This window comes from Psammomys obesus, unplaced genomic scaffold (assembly GCF_907164565.1).
Source record: "Psammomys obesus unplaced genomic scaffold, mPsaObe1.curated_primary_1811, whole genome shotgun sequence".
Taxonomy (NCBI): Eukaryota; Metazoa; Chordata; class Mammalia; order Rodentia; family Muridae; genus Psammomys; species Psammomys obesus.
Genome location: NW_026590859.1, coordinates 3,158,583 through 3,173,456, shown reverse-complemented (window position 1 = coordinate 3,173,456; position 14,874 = coordinate 3,158,583). Strand labels below are relative to the sequence as shown.

At 48.1% G+C, this 14,874-nt stretch overlaps 1 protein-coding gene across 2 annotated transcripts in view; it reads left to right on the top strand.

Annotated features, from left to right (window-relative positions):
• The window catches only part of Lpgat1 (lysophosphatidylglycerol acyltransferase 1), a 117,180-nt gene that overhangs the window by 35,247 nt on the left and 67,059 nt on the right, over positions 1 to 14,874 (top strand). The gene's annotated exons all lie outside the window — the stretch shown is intronic.

Sequence of the window (14,874 nt, the reverse complement as noted above, 5' to 3'; positions counted from 1 at the left end):
TATTTCAGTTGTTGTCTTTCGAGACTTACTGCCTCCTTCTGCCAACCTGGGCCTAGTCCTGGAAGCTTCTAGCCTCTGTACAATCTAGCCTTGGCCTAGAATGTTTTCAGCCTCTGAGATTTACTGCTTAAAAAGCTCACCCTTTGTTGTTCTTTCTGAACTCTGGCTGGCTGGTTCAACTCAGCTGTTCTGGCTCAAACTCCTCTCCCAGCTGACTTATTCAATATGGCTTTTCTTTCTTTTGGCTTCTGAATTGCTCTGCTTGGCCTCAAAATAACTCCAGCAATCTTTTCTAATCTTCTGGCTCCTCATTCTTTGGCTCATTCTGCCTTCACCTGTGTTCTTTCTCTGCAACTTGTCTCTCTATTACTGTCCTGATAAAACTGCCTCCTCTTTCTTCATTGCCCCTTAAGTAGCTTTCCTTTGCTCTCTTCATGAGAGTTAGGCATCTTTTTTTTTTTTTTAACATTTATTTGTTATTTATTTTTTTAACATTTATTATGTATACAGTGTTCTGCCTGCATGTGTGCCTACACATACCATAAGAGTGGCACCAGAGCTCACTATAGATGGTTGTGAGCCACCATGTGGGTGCTGGGAATTGAAGTCAGGACCTATGGATGAACAGCCAGTGTTCTTAACTTCTGAGCCATCTCTCCAGCCCAAGTTGGGTGTATCTTATTTTGTCAGCTCTTGCTCTGATTTGTCACTGTTTCTGCTACTCAATTAGACATCACTTTCAAACATGGGTGCTTCCTTCTACAAACTAATTTTATCTTCATTGTTTGGGACTAAAGGCCTAAGCTTTTTTTTTTGTTGTTGTTGTTGTTGTTTTTAATTCAATTAATTTTTTTATTATTATTAGTTACATTTTATTAACTCTGTATCCCAGCTGTATCCCGCTCCCTCATTCCCTCCCAAACCCTCCCTCCCTCATCTCCTCCTTGCCCCTTTCCAAGTTCACTGATTGGGGAGGGCCTCCTCCCCTTTCATCTGATCCTGTTCTAAGCTTTTCTTTACCTGAAACTTGCTCTATACCAGGCTGGCCTTGAACTCAGATCTCTTGCTTCTATCTCCTAGATTAAAGGCGTGTTTGTATTCCAGCCCAATCACACAGACCTAGAAAGTCTTTCTTTGGATGTGATCTCTTGCCAGAGCAGCCATGTTCTGAGTTAAAATTCCTCTATAGCCAGGGCTACACAGAAAGCTCTGTCTTGGAAACCCAGGGGGAAAAGAGAAGGAGAAGGAGAGGGAGGAGGGAGGAGGGAGGAAGAAGAAGAAGGAGAAGAAAAGGAAATGTCTTCACGTACAATTCAGTGTATGACAGTGAGATGCATTAGCTGCAGGAACATGTATAAATGTCTAACTGCCCATGAAGTTGAGACATTTACTAGGGAAAGGGCAACGACACCTTGCAGGTGTTCCTTGGGTGGGGGTGTCATGGAGCTGGCCAGAGCCTGCCCAGCCTGAGCCCAGTCCTCCCTCTCATCTGGTCAGCATGGCTACCTCCGTTCCCACGTAGCCACCTTTTGATTTATTCCTGCCATTTTAATCCTAATATGTTAGGATAACAACTTCTGCAACACTAAAATGTCTAAGCCAGATCATCATTAGTTGGGGGTGTCAAGAAGACACTAAACTTGACTTGAGACACATTAAGTGAAAAGTTGGTCAGAGGGCTGTAAGCAGATTCGCAAAAGACGAGGAGTGCTGGCTAAGCTTGGAGCCATGCTGAGACTTTCTCAGTCTGCCCCGAGAGCTTCATGTTGCTATAGCGATTCTGCTTGTACAATGTAAGGAGCAGGAAGAGAGCACCGCTTTGGGTGGGACACTGTGAGTGATTAAAAGAGAGGTAGGTGTGAGAAAGCCGGAGGAAAGGGAAGGCCCAAGAAGAGAGAGCAGGGGCTCCAAGCAGCAGACAGGAGGGAGTCAGGGTGGGAGAGGAGGAAGCTGCGGCCAGAGGCTGCCAACAGGGCTGGACCTCATGAGCAAAGCAGGTATCCGTCAGCCGGCAACTTGAGAGTGGCTGTCAGGGTGTGGGTGCCACACACCCCTACATCTGCTTCCTTGGCTTCTAGGCACTGAGGCAGCATTTAGGGGTTTGTTATTTTGTTTGTTTGCTTGTTTTTACTAAATGGGGTACTCCCAGGAAGGGAAGCCGGATTTGTCGCGCTGCCTTTAAAAAGCGGAGAAGCTGGGTAGAGCGGCACACACTGCAGTTGCTGGGAGGTGGAGGCAGGAGGATTGCTTGTGGGAAGCTTGGTTTGCATAGAGAGAACCCACTGAAGAAAATGAAACCTGACAAGACAGAGAGCGCAGGCTGGCACAGCCTCCCTCCCACGTATGCGTTTGACTCCCCGTTACCTGAACTTATCCTAGTCCAGTCTTTACTTCACTGACATTGCTCTTAGCATTTTATAATGAGATCAGTGAATTCAGGCTAAAAATACCAAATGCTACTGGGTATTATTGAGGCCGTCTACAATAAAAATATTAGTATGTTATTGTTATTATTATATTATTATTTTGGTTTTTTGAGACAGGGTTTCTCTGTGTAGCCCTGGCTGTCCTGGAACTCACTCTATAGACCAGGCTGGCCTTGAACCCAGAGGTCTACCTGCCACTGCCTCCTGAGTGCTGGGATTAAAGGCCTGTGCCACTATCTGGCTTTATATGAAGTATTGTTTTATAGAGAAAGCATATATACCTCAGAAACTTGTCAGAATATGTTCACTTGCTGTGTTGGGTTTCTTTTAAGAATATCATATTTTTTGCCATATTTTTGCCCAGACCTGCCCTTTTTCCCTTCTCCTCTTCCCTCTCTCCTTGGACTTTATTGCTAGTCTGCTTGTAATTTATTGGTCAAAAAACCAAAACAAAACACTGAAAGTTGTCGAAGGCTTATTAGAGACTTTAAATTAAAAATAACGAGAGAAGAACAATGCACAAAGGGATTACATGTGCCTTTTGATTTTTTTTTTTTCTCAAGACAGAGTTTCTCTGTGTAGCCCTGGCTGTCCAGGTACTCACTTAGTAGGGCAGGCTGGCCTCATCTTCAGCGATGTGCCTCCTCTGCCTCCTGAGTACTGTATCTGAAGGTGAGAGCCACTGTGCCTGTCCCACCTTTTGGTTTTATAATGTCATTATTCGACTTTGTTTGCTTTGTTCCTAACTCTAACCTAGTACTTCTAAAGCCACACATTAACTTTATGGTGCATAAAAGAATACAGAGCCATCGAAAAGTTAGAAGCATTGTTTGTTAGAATTACTAAGGAATTGGACTGTCTTACAAAGGATGCTAAAATGGTCACAAACAACACTGACAACCCTAACTAAGCAGTACTTTCCTTAACGGTCTTTAGTGCATGAGTTTTGAAGCATGGCAAAAGCAAGCAATTGGTTTGAAGCCTATTCCTCACAGCAATAAAACTTAGGTGAGTAACTCACAGAGGCCGCTGAAGCACTTTGTGGGAGGGCCAGCACTAGAAGGGAAAAGTGAGAGTTCCAAGTCAAAGAGTTTCTGGGTCTCATTTCCAGTGAATCTGTTTGGGTGAGGTATAGGTCAGGCTATAGAAATGGCTTTTCTTCTAGAGCACAGTGATCTGAGGTGCTTTAAATGTTCCTTGCCCAGGGTAGAGGTTGGACAGCCACAGCTGTTTCCTTTTAACCTTTGACTGTCAAGCCTGGGCACTAGGAAGGTTTGCCTACGTCTGCCACTGTGTCCTGGTGCTCACAATGGTGTGGAGAAGCCCTGTGTGGAGAACGCAGATTTCCCTCTCAGGCTTCAGCTACTCCATATGGGCCTGAGGAGGTTTCTCGCCCTCTCACCACATCCTGCCCTTCATTTCTACCAAATCTACCTTCTCAGTTCCACTGTCCGATCCCAGCATGAGCTAGTATTCTCTCTCTTGGCTGGATGCTCCTAAAAAAAACCCAACTAGTCTTACCTCTCATAAACTGCACCACAGCCTGCATGCTCTGAGTTTTCTACAGAGTTGTAGGGGGTGGTAGGAACAGAGGGACGTCCGAGTGTTGGGACATACCTGCAGGTGAGTTTCAGCACCCTGAGTGTTGACCCTGCTGGGTCATTTGCTTGAGGCTAGTGCTGGTTCCACAGCAAGATGGTGACATCCTAGGCTTCTGCTCACGGCCAAAAGCTGCCTGCCATGCTTAGAGGAGAACCTGCCTACTGCCCTGGCGGCCCCGGGCACACCTCTCGCCTCCCCCTGCAGGCTGCTCTTGTTCTCACCACTCTGGTCTATCCTATGGAAGAAACCTGTTCTCTCTCCCTTAACTTACCTAACCTGGCTTCACCTCTGTAACCTGGCCTAACTCTACCCCATTATGTTAGATCCCTGATATAGCTTCTCGGAACACGCTCTCCTTCCCCTCAGGGAATTTACTCAATCTGTCATTACATAACTATTCATCATTAGTTTAATAGCTAACCCAGGTGTCTTGGTTAGAATTTCTATTGCCTGATAGGACACCATGACCAAAAGCAACTTGGGGAGGAGAAGGTTTATTTCATCGTCCAGGGAAGTCAGGGTAGAAATTCACAGCAGGAGCCCTGAGTGAGGGGGCTGCTCACTGGCTTGTTCCTCATGGCTTGCTCAGCTGCTTCCTTATAGCACCCAGGATCACCAGTCCAGGGGTGACACTGCCCACAGTCAGCTGTCCCCCAACATTCATCAATCAAGAAAACGCACCACAGGCCAATATGGTGGGGACATTTTCTCAATGAAGTTTCCTCTTTCCAAAGGACTCCAGCTTGTGTCAAACTGACATAAAACTAGCCAGCACACCAGGTGGTGAACTCTACAGGACATTTTGTGTGTGAAACCACTTAGTGACACCTCCATCTCCTGTAACTCAGTGTAGGAACCACATGTTTCTGTTTATTATTGTAGAATTAGGTCCCAGAATGTGCCTGGCATCCAAAAGGCCAAATAAACATCTATGCTGGTTCTGCTTCAAATGCCATAAGACAGATGAGATTTTAAAACATAATTTATTTATTTCTTATTTTATGTGTGTTGCTGTTTAGCCTGCATGTATGTCTGTATGAGGGTATCAGAGTTACAGACAGTTGTGAGCTACCATGTGGGTGCTGGGAATTGAACCCAAGTTCTCTGGAAGACAGTCAGTGCTCTTAACCGCTGAACCATCTCTCCAGCCACTAGATGAAGCCTTTTCTGCTTCTAGTCTATTCACCTTCTGAACCATGATGGTCACCACTGCCATGCCAGTCTTCCAGATGTGAGTGCTTTCATTGAATACAGCTGGCACCTTCTACTCTGCTCATCTGTCCCTCTGCATAATCTACATAGACATTCTGTTTTACCTGAGAGGAGACAACAGTTTGTAAGATTAATAAACCCTGGGATCATAGCTTGTAGGAGCCAGACCCAGGGTACTTGCTAGCTTTTGCTACTGAGCCCAGATAAATCTGCTTATAATGAGAGAAGGGGTGTTTTGCTTTGCAGTTTTGAGGATTTCAGCCCATGGTCTTGCTACTGTGGTGAAATCATGACAGAGGCTGAGTTGGAAAAAAGCTATTCATTGTGAGACCAGGATAGTACACTCCAGGGATGAAAAGGATGATCCTGGGTCCAGTGCTCCCTTCAAGGGCTCACCCTGTGACTCTTCCGTATGATGCTACAGGTTAGGATCCTGGCCTTTATCTCATGGACCTTCGGAGAGTGGTTCTCAGCTTTCTTAATGCTGTGACCCTTTAGTACAAAATAATTTGGTTCCCATAACTAAAACAACTTGTTTTTCTCAGTTCTTGCCCTCCCTGCCCTGTTGATGCCCCCTGCCCCATAATGGCTGCTCTGGAGAGATGGTCATTGGTCATCTGCATTCTCACCTGTCACCTTTCTTCCTTCCCTAACTATACCTACAATGGCCAACCACACGCCAAAAAATGGAGTTTTAGTTGCTTTCTCACATCTCCCTTATTTCTGCCCCAACCTGGAAGCGGTTCCTGGACTGCAGAGCTCCTCTGCAGGTCTTCTGCTGACCTAAGCCTGTGAGGACGAGTAGCCTGTCCCTTTGTCATGCCTCTTCATTGACCTCACAGTCTCTACTTCATTAACAGGAAGGAAAGGTGTGAGGAAGGGCATTTTCCATCCGTTAAAGCTACCTCAGAGAAGTCACAGCCAATCTTCTGCTTGTGGCTCACAGGCAGGGCCACGGTCACATGATCCCACCCACTGCCGAAGAGGCTAGGAAATGCATTCTGTGTTTCTGTCAGCCATGAGATCAAGAAACATTTCTGTGTAGTATGTAGTTTTTTTATTTACTTACTTAATGATGATGAGGCAGGGATTCATAGCCCAAGGTTTTTTTTTTTTTCTCTTTTTATAACAACAAAAAAGGAAGAATGACTATTGGTGACGATAATAAGGAAACAATCCACATTTGCTAACTGCATATCAAGACTTTATTACTGAAATTGGACTTTAATACCTTATGCAGAAGCCTGACTTTCAGCGTCTCCCATCACCAGTCACGGTAAACCTTTGTCACAATGGGGCCTTTTCTCGCTCTGTCTCTCAGAGAAACCAAGCCCACTTTCCCTTCCTCTTGCTCCTGACCAGATCACCCCTTCTCCTGCACAGGAGCCCCTCTGACCGTTCCAGTTTGCTTCTGTCCCTTCCTTGAAATCCAACTGTAGGCCTGACGTGGTGGGACAAGTCTACTGCCGCTGCAGACGCCAGCTAGCCAGAGCACAGGGGCATTTCACTAGCCCTGTTAGCTTCCTTTCCCCGGCTAGAGTGGAGAAGCCAAGTCTCGATACACAGCAAACACCTACCAAGTACTTACTAACATGTGGAGCGGACCTAGCTGTTCTACCACTAGTCCAGGCCTCTGGTTAACCCAGGAGATTCTGTCAGCCTGTGCACTCCCTCGGACGAATGCTGACTAGAGACTTAGCTTCCCTAGTCAGCCTCGCACAGTTCTTGCTGTGCTCCAGTGTGCACGGATGACCTTAGGCACACTGGGATCACATGGGAATCTTACTAAACCGCAGCTCCTGGCCCTGGAGAGCTGCAGTACGGCCCGAAGTTCTGCATCTCTAAACAAACTCTCCTGGTGACTCTGTGATGGGAGGAAAAACAATAGCAGCACTCGGGAGATGCTACACCACCACCTCAGGAAGATTCACTAAAACCAAAGCTCCCCAGCTTGTCCTAACGGCCTCGGAGTCAGAACTCCTGGAGTAGGGTCCCAGAATCGGAGCTAAAACGTGTTCCCAGATAGTGAGAGAAACACAAAGGCTGAGCTGTGAAAGAACCACATGTGGGTCACATGGCACAGCGCGGCTAAGAACCAGATGTGGGTAGCTCCGGAGGAACCTTCTAAGACAGAAAAGCCGGAGCGTCCAATACTCGGTGCAGGAACCTAACCCATAATGATTCAACTCGAATGTTCTGAGCTCTAGAAGCCCTCACTTGGGCCTGCAGAAAGGCTCAGTGCTTACAAGTGATTCTCAGCACCCATACTGGGTGACTCTCAGCCACATGTAATTCCAGCTGCAGGGAATCCTCCGGCCTCTGAGGCCACAGGCACACACACAGCCTGGTGTGGTGGTGTATTCCAGCACACAGGAAACAGAGGCAAGTGAATCTCTATGAGTTTGAGGCCAGCCTGGTCTACAGAGTGAGGTGTTTCCTCAATGAATAAATAAGTAGATAAATAAATCTTTAAAATCCCACACTTGAACTCCATACTTTAGCATCTTTTACCCAGAGCTTTAATTCTCAGCACTTAAAGTAGGAGCTGACCCAGCTCCCGACCCTCCCAACCCCACTCCCACCGCAGTCCAGCTGGTGGCTTCTTAGGGTTGTTCTGCCAGTGGCTGGTTTAAATAATTCAGATTGATATTACTTGATACTTTCAAGAGAAACTTTGGATTTTTATTTTGTTTCAAGATAGGGTTTTTCTTTGTATAGCCTTGGCTGTCCTGGAACTAGCTCTGTAGACCAGGCTAGCTCTGAAACTAACTCTCAGAGCTCTTCCTGCCTCTGCCTCCCCAAGTGCTCAGTTTAAAGGCGTGAGCCACCATAGCCTGGCTGAGGAGAAAGTTTAAGAGAAATAATGGATTTGCAAGCATGCTTCATAAACTAGGTCTAGAAGACATTTCAAGTGAAAAGCAGGCTGAGAAAGCCATGGGAGCAAGCCAATAAGCACCCCCCCCCCCATGGCTTCTACATCAGCTTCTGCCTCCAGGTTCCTGCCCTGCATGAGTTCCTGCCCTCACTGCTTTTGATGATGAATGACAGTGGACCCGTGAGCAAAACAAACCCTTTCCTCCCAAGTTGCTTTTGGTCATGATGTTTCATCACAGCAACAGAACCCTAGCTAAGTCATATGGGGTCACCAACCATTGGTGACCCTGAGCCATTGCCCAGGTTTAAGACTTTCAATGCGAAAACTGTAAAACACCTGAGCACAGTAGGATGTGCTGGCCACTGAGGACCATACGGTCCAATTGTGATACACTCTGTGATGATCTAGCCCCTAACTTCTGCACACCCGAGTTCCCGTGAATAAATGATGCTACTATATAAGCCAGGCATGGCGGCAGAAGCTGTCATCCTAGTGGAAAGGCTGAGGCAGGAGAATGAAGAGCTCCAGAACAACTTGACATGATGGTGCATGCCTTTAATCCTAGCACTTGGGGGCAGGGAGCAGAGGTAGGTGGAATTCTGTGAGTTCAAGGCCAGGCTGGCCTACGTAGAGAGACCTGTCTCATCCCTACTCCCAACAAATAGGAATTACCTTGTTTTCCTTTAGTTGGGGTTCATGTCTATCATTACGTGTCACCAAACCCCGACACTCGAATACAGAATAGAGGTGGCCCAGGATTCTTTTTTAATTTATGATAAATTTGGAGACATAGAATACTTATGAACAAAGGGTTCCAGAAGCTAGAAGTTCCTCTGTGTGAGGACTTGCTACTGTGGAGGAAACCTGAGATGCGGCATTCTGAGGCTGAAGTAAGAGGAATAAGAAGGGCATAAATTAGTTCAAAGCCAGTCAAGGAACTATTTATAGAAAGAAGTCTGTTTTGGAAACTTCTGTGGCCAGAGTTCAGGGAAATTGCCAAGTTGGAATTTAGGTGACTCTGAGCGGACTCATGAGAGCCCAGAAACCTGACAAGAGCCCACCTCCCTAGGTGCTGGGGAGACCGGGCCAAGAGTTGGCTTTAAGCAGGAATACAGAGTATGAGGTAGAAGACAGAATGACTGCAAGGGTTAAGGTACTGAAGAGCCAGCAGATGAAGGGGCAAGATGGGGGAAGTGGAATGAACACACACACACACACACAGAAGCATAAATAATAAATGGAAAGTGTTTAAAATGAATTTCCTGAAGAGAGTGCACCACGAGGGAGCTGTGCCAGACAGGGGAATGCACACTTGTAATCCCCAGCGCTCTGTGCAAAAGCAGAGAGGCTACTGCAAGTCAGGAAGCTAGCCTGGCCTACACAGTGAGCATCATAACCAATCCTGGTTACAGACTGAATGTCACCTTTTAATATACCCAACTGTTAATGTTAGAAAGTGAAAAATTGTTCAAATAAAGTAATAAGCACTGAATTTAAAAATCTGTTTCTTCTTCCCATACACTAGTGGTTCTCAACTTTCCCAGTGCTGTGATCATAGTTTTCTCACGTTGTGGTGACTGCCCCAAACCATAAGATTATTTTCTTCCTACTTCAGAACTGTGATTTTGCTATTGTTATCAAACACAATGTGAGAACCACTGCCACACAGGTGACCAAGCTGGCTGGAAAAACACTGAACAAGGTAGGTGCTGTGGAGCCCTCACAGAGACTCTACAGTGTAGAGCACCCAGGCTTTCCTCAGTGCAGTCTGCAGAGGAATGTCAGCACAGACCCACAGGGGGAGGCCATGGATTCCAGGTGTGGAGATGCTGCTGCTGACTTGTTAGCTGGGCCACAAGGGGTGGATTTGACCCACAGACAAAGGGAAGGGAAAATTACCAGCTTCTAAACACACAATCACAGACCCCATCCACTCCTGCCATCTCCCACTATGGCTGGTGCAATGAGGGACAGAGCTGGAGGCCAGCAGGAGACAAGGATGAAGGAGACAAGGCTGAGAGAGAGAGAGAGAGACGGTGCAAGGGGTAAAGTGTCTGTTGTCCAAGCACAAGGACTTGGGTACAGATCTTATGCACCCACAACGCTGGTGTGTCAGGACGCAGGTGTGCCTGGGCCAGCCAGGCTAGTCAAAAGGGGGAACTCCAGGTTCAGCGAGAGACCCTGTCTCCAACAGCAAGGTGGAGAGCAATTAAGAAATATACCTTCGGCTGGAGAACTGGCTCAGAGGTTATGAGCACTGCTTGTTCTTTCAGAGGTCCTGAGTGCAATTCCCAGCACCCACATGGTGGCTCATAACCATCTATAATGAGATCTGGTGCCCTCTTCTGGTGTTCAGTTGTACGTGCAGGCAGAACATTGTATACACAATAAAATAAATCTTTAAAAAATATTTTAAAAAGGAATGCATCTGTGTCACTCTCTAGCCTCTACAAGTGCCCACACACATTCCTCCTCCACACACATGTGCTTCTTATCCCAGTACAGGTGGAGATGGGAAACCCCTGGGGTTCTTGACCAGTCCTAGACAAAGCAGAGGCCCTATTTCAGAGGAGTAGCCCCTCTGACCTACGTTCTCTCTCTCTCTCTCTCTCTCTCTCTCTCTCTCTCTCTCTCTCTCAGAGAGGGGTGCCAGCGAGCGTTTCTGCCAGGGGCTTGCAGAGAAGCACCCCAGCCTGTGGTCAGGAGCACAGCTTTGGAGGCAGAGAACACTCTTTCAATACTTGTTTCCTTAGTTATTTCTGTTGAGGTAACATCTCACTGTGTTGCTAGTCTGGCCTGGAGCTCACAGTCTTCAAACCTCTGTTCACGTGTGCTTGGGGCTATAGGTACGGGCCACCACTCCCTGCGCTCACTCTTCTAAGCCTCATGACAGCTCTGTAAGGCTTATTGTCACCCGCATTTATCAAATGTGGAGTTTGGGCAGTTCACTGTGAGCTCCAGGCCACACTGAGCAACACAGTGAGTTACCTCAACAGAAATAAACAACCAAGGAAACAAAGATGGAAAGAGTGAGGGCCAGTGAATGGCTCAGTAGATACAGGTATTTACTGGGAGAGCCAGAGTTTGATCCCTGGAGCCCTATTGAGGTTCCAGAAAGAACAACAACCACACAGAGCTGTCCTGTGACCTCCACATGCACTGTGTGGCAGGCCCTCACCTCATCACGTGCTCAACAGTAAACAAAACCATCTTACTGGAAGAAGGGGTGCACAGGCAGCAGTGAGAACGTGACAAGGAACATCCTTTGAGCATGCTCAGTAGGGAATTTTTCCCAGCCAGAAGCTGTGTTGCTGTGCCCTGAGGAGGCAGGACAGACAGGGTGTGGCTGGGGAGAGGCGACGCTGCAGAAGACTCTAGCTAGGTGCTGTCTAGGGGTGGGATCTGAGTCTTATACAGGGCACTAGGGATCGTTTTAGCCTGAGAAGAAAAGGGGAACCAGATGGCCAGGGAAGGAGCCCAGAGACAGGCTTGTTTAGGTCACAACACTGTTTGGGGACAACCTTGGGAAGATTAGTAACTGAAGTGTGGCAGTCGAGACTTGAGGGTCCCGCCCACTTTGGAGAACTTTAAGACGATGGCTCAGTAGGCTTTATGTAGACCGACTAAGGACATCTTTCTGTCCTGCCGGGGGTTGGCGCTGCCAGCAGTCGGAATGCCAGACTCTCTGGGGCTGCTGACTTCTAGGTTGCCGCTGTTTCCTAGCAATCTGGGGCCTGTGCCAAGTCACCGCACAGGCACAAAACTGTTGGTGTGCTCCCCTAGAGAGGAAATAGTTCATTGGAGCCTTGCTGTAGAAACCAGCACAGGCAGGTAAAATGTTTTCATAATTGCCACCAGGAAAAGAGTGGGCCCAGGGGGACTCTCCACCCAACGGCCCCTCGAGTTATAGCCTAATTGTTGTGCATGTGTGGATCACGTGGGTAGCATTTATCCTTTTGCGGTGTTAGGTTAGATTGTTTTCAAATGTGCGGAGACCCAAGAAATGAAGTTGTTGCATCTTCCCATCATGCTCCATGGTTCAAATGTAAGGGTTTGAGATAGAAACTATGACACCTGTTGCTGTAAGGCGGGGTCTGTCTCCTCTTTTCCCTCTTGGAGTTGTACACCAAGGAAGGCTGTGCAATTCTGGAATTGAGGGTTGTGTTTTCATAAAGACAGCTCTCAGGTGGTAGGACAGGGAACTGGATGCTAGTTGTCATGGAAGTTTCCACAGCCATTCTGATCTTCCCGTTAGGATCATTCAGGTCATGTATATGTCCATTCGAATGTGGTAGAGTGCAAATAAATCACAGAAAAATCCTCAGCTAGTTAAAAGGTGGCAAGGAATGAAAAGTTTCCAGCAAGTAGAAGGGACTGGAGGTAAGGTGAGGAAATGAGCGCAACACGTATAACTTAAATGGACTTTGAAATACAGTAGGTGTAAACGCCCAGAAACGGTCTCCTGAGCAAGGGGCCTGCCACCATTTCCCACACTCCAAATGAATGCAAGTCTGTGGTGGAAGAGCTAAGACGAGCCCCTCCATACACCCTTGGCACAGCTGGAAGGCGAGAGCTGTAAAGTGCCTCCTGAGCAGCATGAGGCCCTGGCTTTCCCCCACTAACAACAACAACCAAGTTAACAAACAAACCCTCCTGCGGTGAAGCTACCTAACAGAATGAGATGGTGGAGACTGGGCTTCCTGGTCCTTTGCATGAGGAGCAACAATGTCTTCGGTGTAAACCATAGGATGGTATGGCTGAACAACACCCCCCAAAATTCATACACCGAAACTCAGCTCCTGCTTTCTCAGAATGCAGACAGGCCTAGGGCCTTAAAAGAGACAACTATTTTGAATTGCAGCCATTAGTGTGGGCCCCGGTCCAATCAGACTGGTTATCTTGTAAAAAGTCTGGCTGGGTGTGGTGGCGCATGCCTCTAATCTCGGCATTTGGAAGGATGATATTTCTGTAGCGTAGTCTGGGCCAAATAATGAGTTGAAGGCCAGCCTGCTACTTACCCATGGAGGCCTGTCCCTCTGAGTGAAACAACAATAGCAGAAGAGGTTTGGACAGGGAGCTGGAGAGGAGGCAGATGCATGCACAGAGAGTGAGGAAGTGAGTACAGGGTCAGAGAGGACCATCTGCAAGCAAGTGAAGCCACAAGACACCAGACCTGTGCACACCTAGAGTCTTGGCTTTAGCCTCCAGAACTTGATGAAAACTGGTTAGGCACCAGTCTGTCTGGCATTTCGGGTAGCAATCGTTGTAGACTAATGCAGACAAACAGATGTGACCTAATCATGACCTACAATTAAATGGGTCTAGGAAAGCTTATCATCACCTCAGGTACCACTAAGATTCAGGTTTCTTAAAGTCTATAAACTGTCAACACCAGACTCTCCCAGTAACAGTTTTGTAGGTTGGTTGGTTGTTTTTTTTTTTTTTTTTTTTTTTTTTTGAGGCAGAGTCTCTCTACATAGCCCCTGCCTTTTAGGTTTGTTGCTGTGCTTTATCATATCCTGGGCCTTGAAAATGCACGGAAAGGATTTCATACAGGCTCTGTGTGGAATAGGAATAAAAATATTTCCTTATGGCATAAGGCAGCTTTTCTTTCATTTCTGGATCAAAGAGGGAGGGTGATGAAAGCATGAACATATTTGGGTTTTTTGGACAGATCTATGTAGCCCGGGCTGGCCCAGGAGTCCTGCCTCTCCTGCCTCAGCACCTCTCCTGCTGGGATTATAGATGTGTACCACAGTGGACAAAATAAGTGATACTCCTTCAAATATGGCTGTTCCCTAGAGACATGTGAGAACTGCCATCCTAGCTAGGCATTGTGGTTCAAACTGCTAAACCCAACACTGGGGAGACGGAGACAGGAAGACTCCTGTGTGTTGGAGGCCAGCCTGAGCTATGAGTTCCAGCTCAGACCGGACTACACACAACGTAAGGCCTGGTCTCCTAGAAGAAACAAGCGGCTGCTCTATTCGCAGGCTTTATTTTATAAACAGGGTCTCACCCGGTAACCCAGAGTGCCCTGGAACCCGTGTAGGAGCCGTTCTGAATCCCAGGCTAGCCTCCAGCTCACAGCAATCCTCCTGCAGCAGCCTCTCAGGTGCTGAGATTACAGTCATGAGCTACCACACCCAACAGGAGCGGCTGGGTCCCTGAGGTCTCTTGGTTTGGGAGGTTAGGGGTGCTGCCTGACCGTTTTCCTTTCCAGCCTTTGAGCCCAAATAAGCTAATGGCCCAGTCGTGACCAGGCCTGGCTAGGAGGTCCCATGGCTATTGTGCTCAGCATCAGGAGTGTGCCTGTTTGATTAACGCGGCTCTATTTCTCCGTGCAGACCACTGGCTTCCCGCTGACCCTGCCCGTCCCTCTGTCCCTGTGTGCGCGCGCGCATGTCGTCACTCGGGTTCCAGGTGCTTTCCAGAAACAATTCTGGCACGTAAGAGGCCTGATTGAAATCGCTAGACCGTAATAGCTCGGGGAGGTCCAGAAGGAGGCCCCGCGCGCCCGCCGGCCTCCCGAGGCCCCAGAGGAGACAGCGCGCCAGGCCGGGCGGCAAGGGCGCGTTCCCCGCGCGCTCGGCTGAGCGGGGGCCGGGGGCCGCCGGGGCCCGCGCTGGGCGGGCCGGGCTCCTCCAGACCCTCCCGAGCTGCGTTCCGGCTGACTCGGGGCCTAGGCCGGCCGGGCGCGCCGCGCCTTCGTCAGGGGGCGCTCGGGGCCGCCGCCGCCGCCGCGTCCCGCCCGCCCTC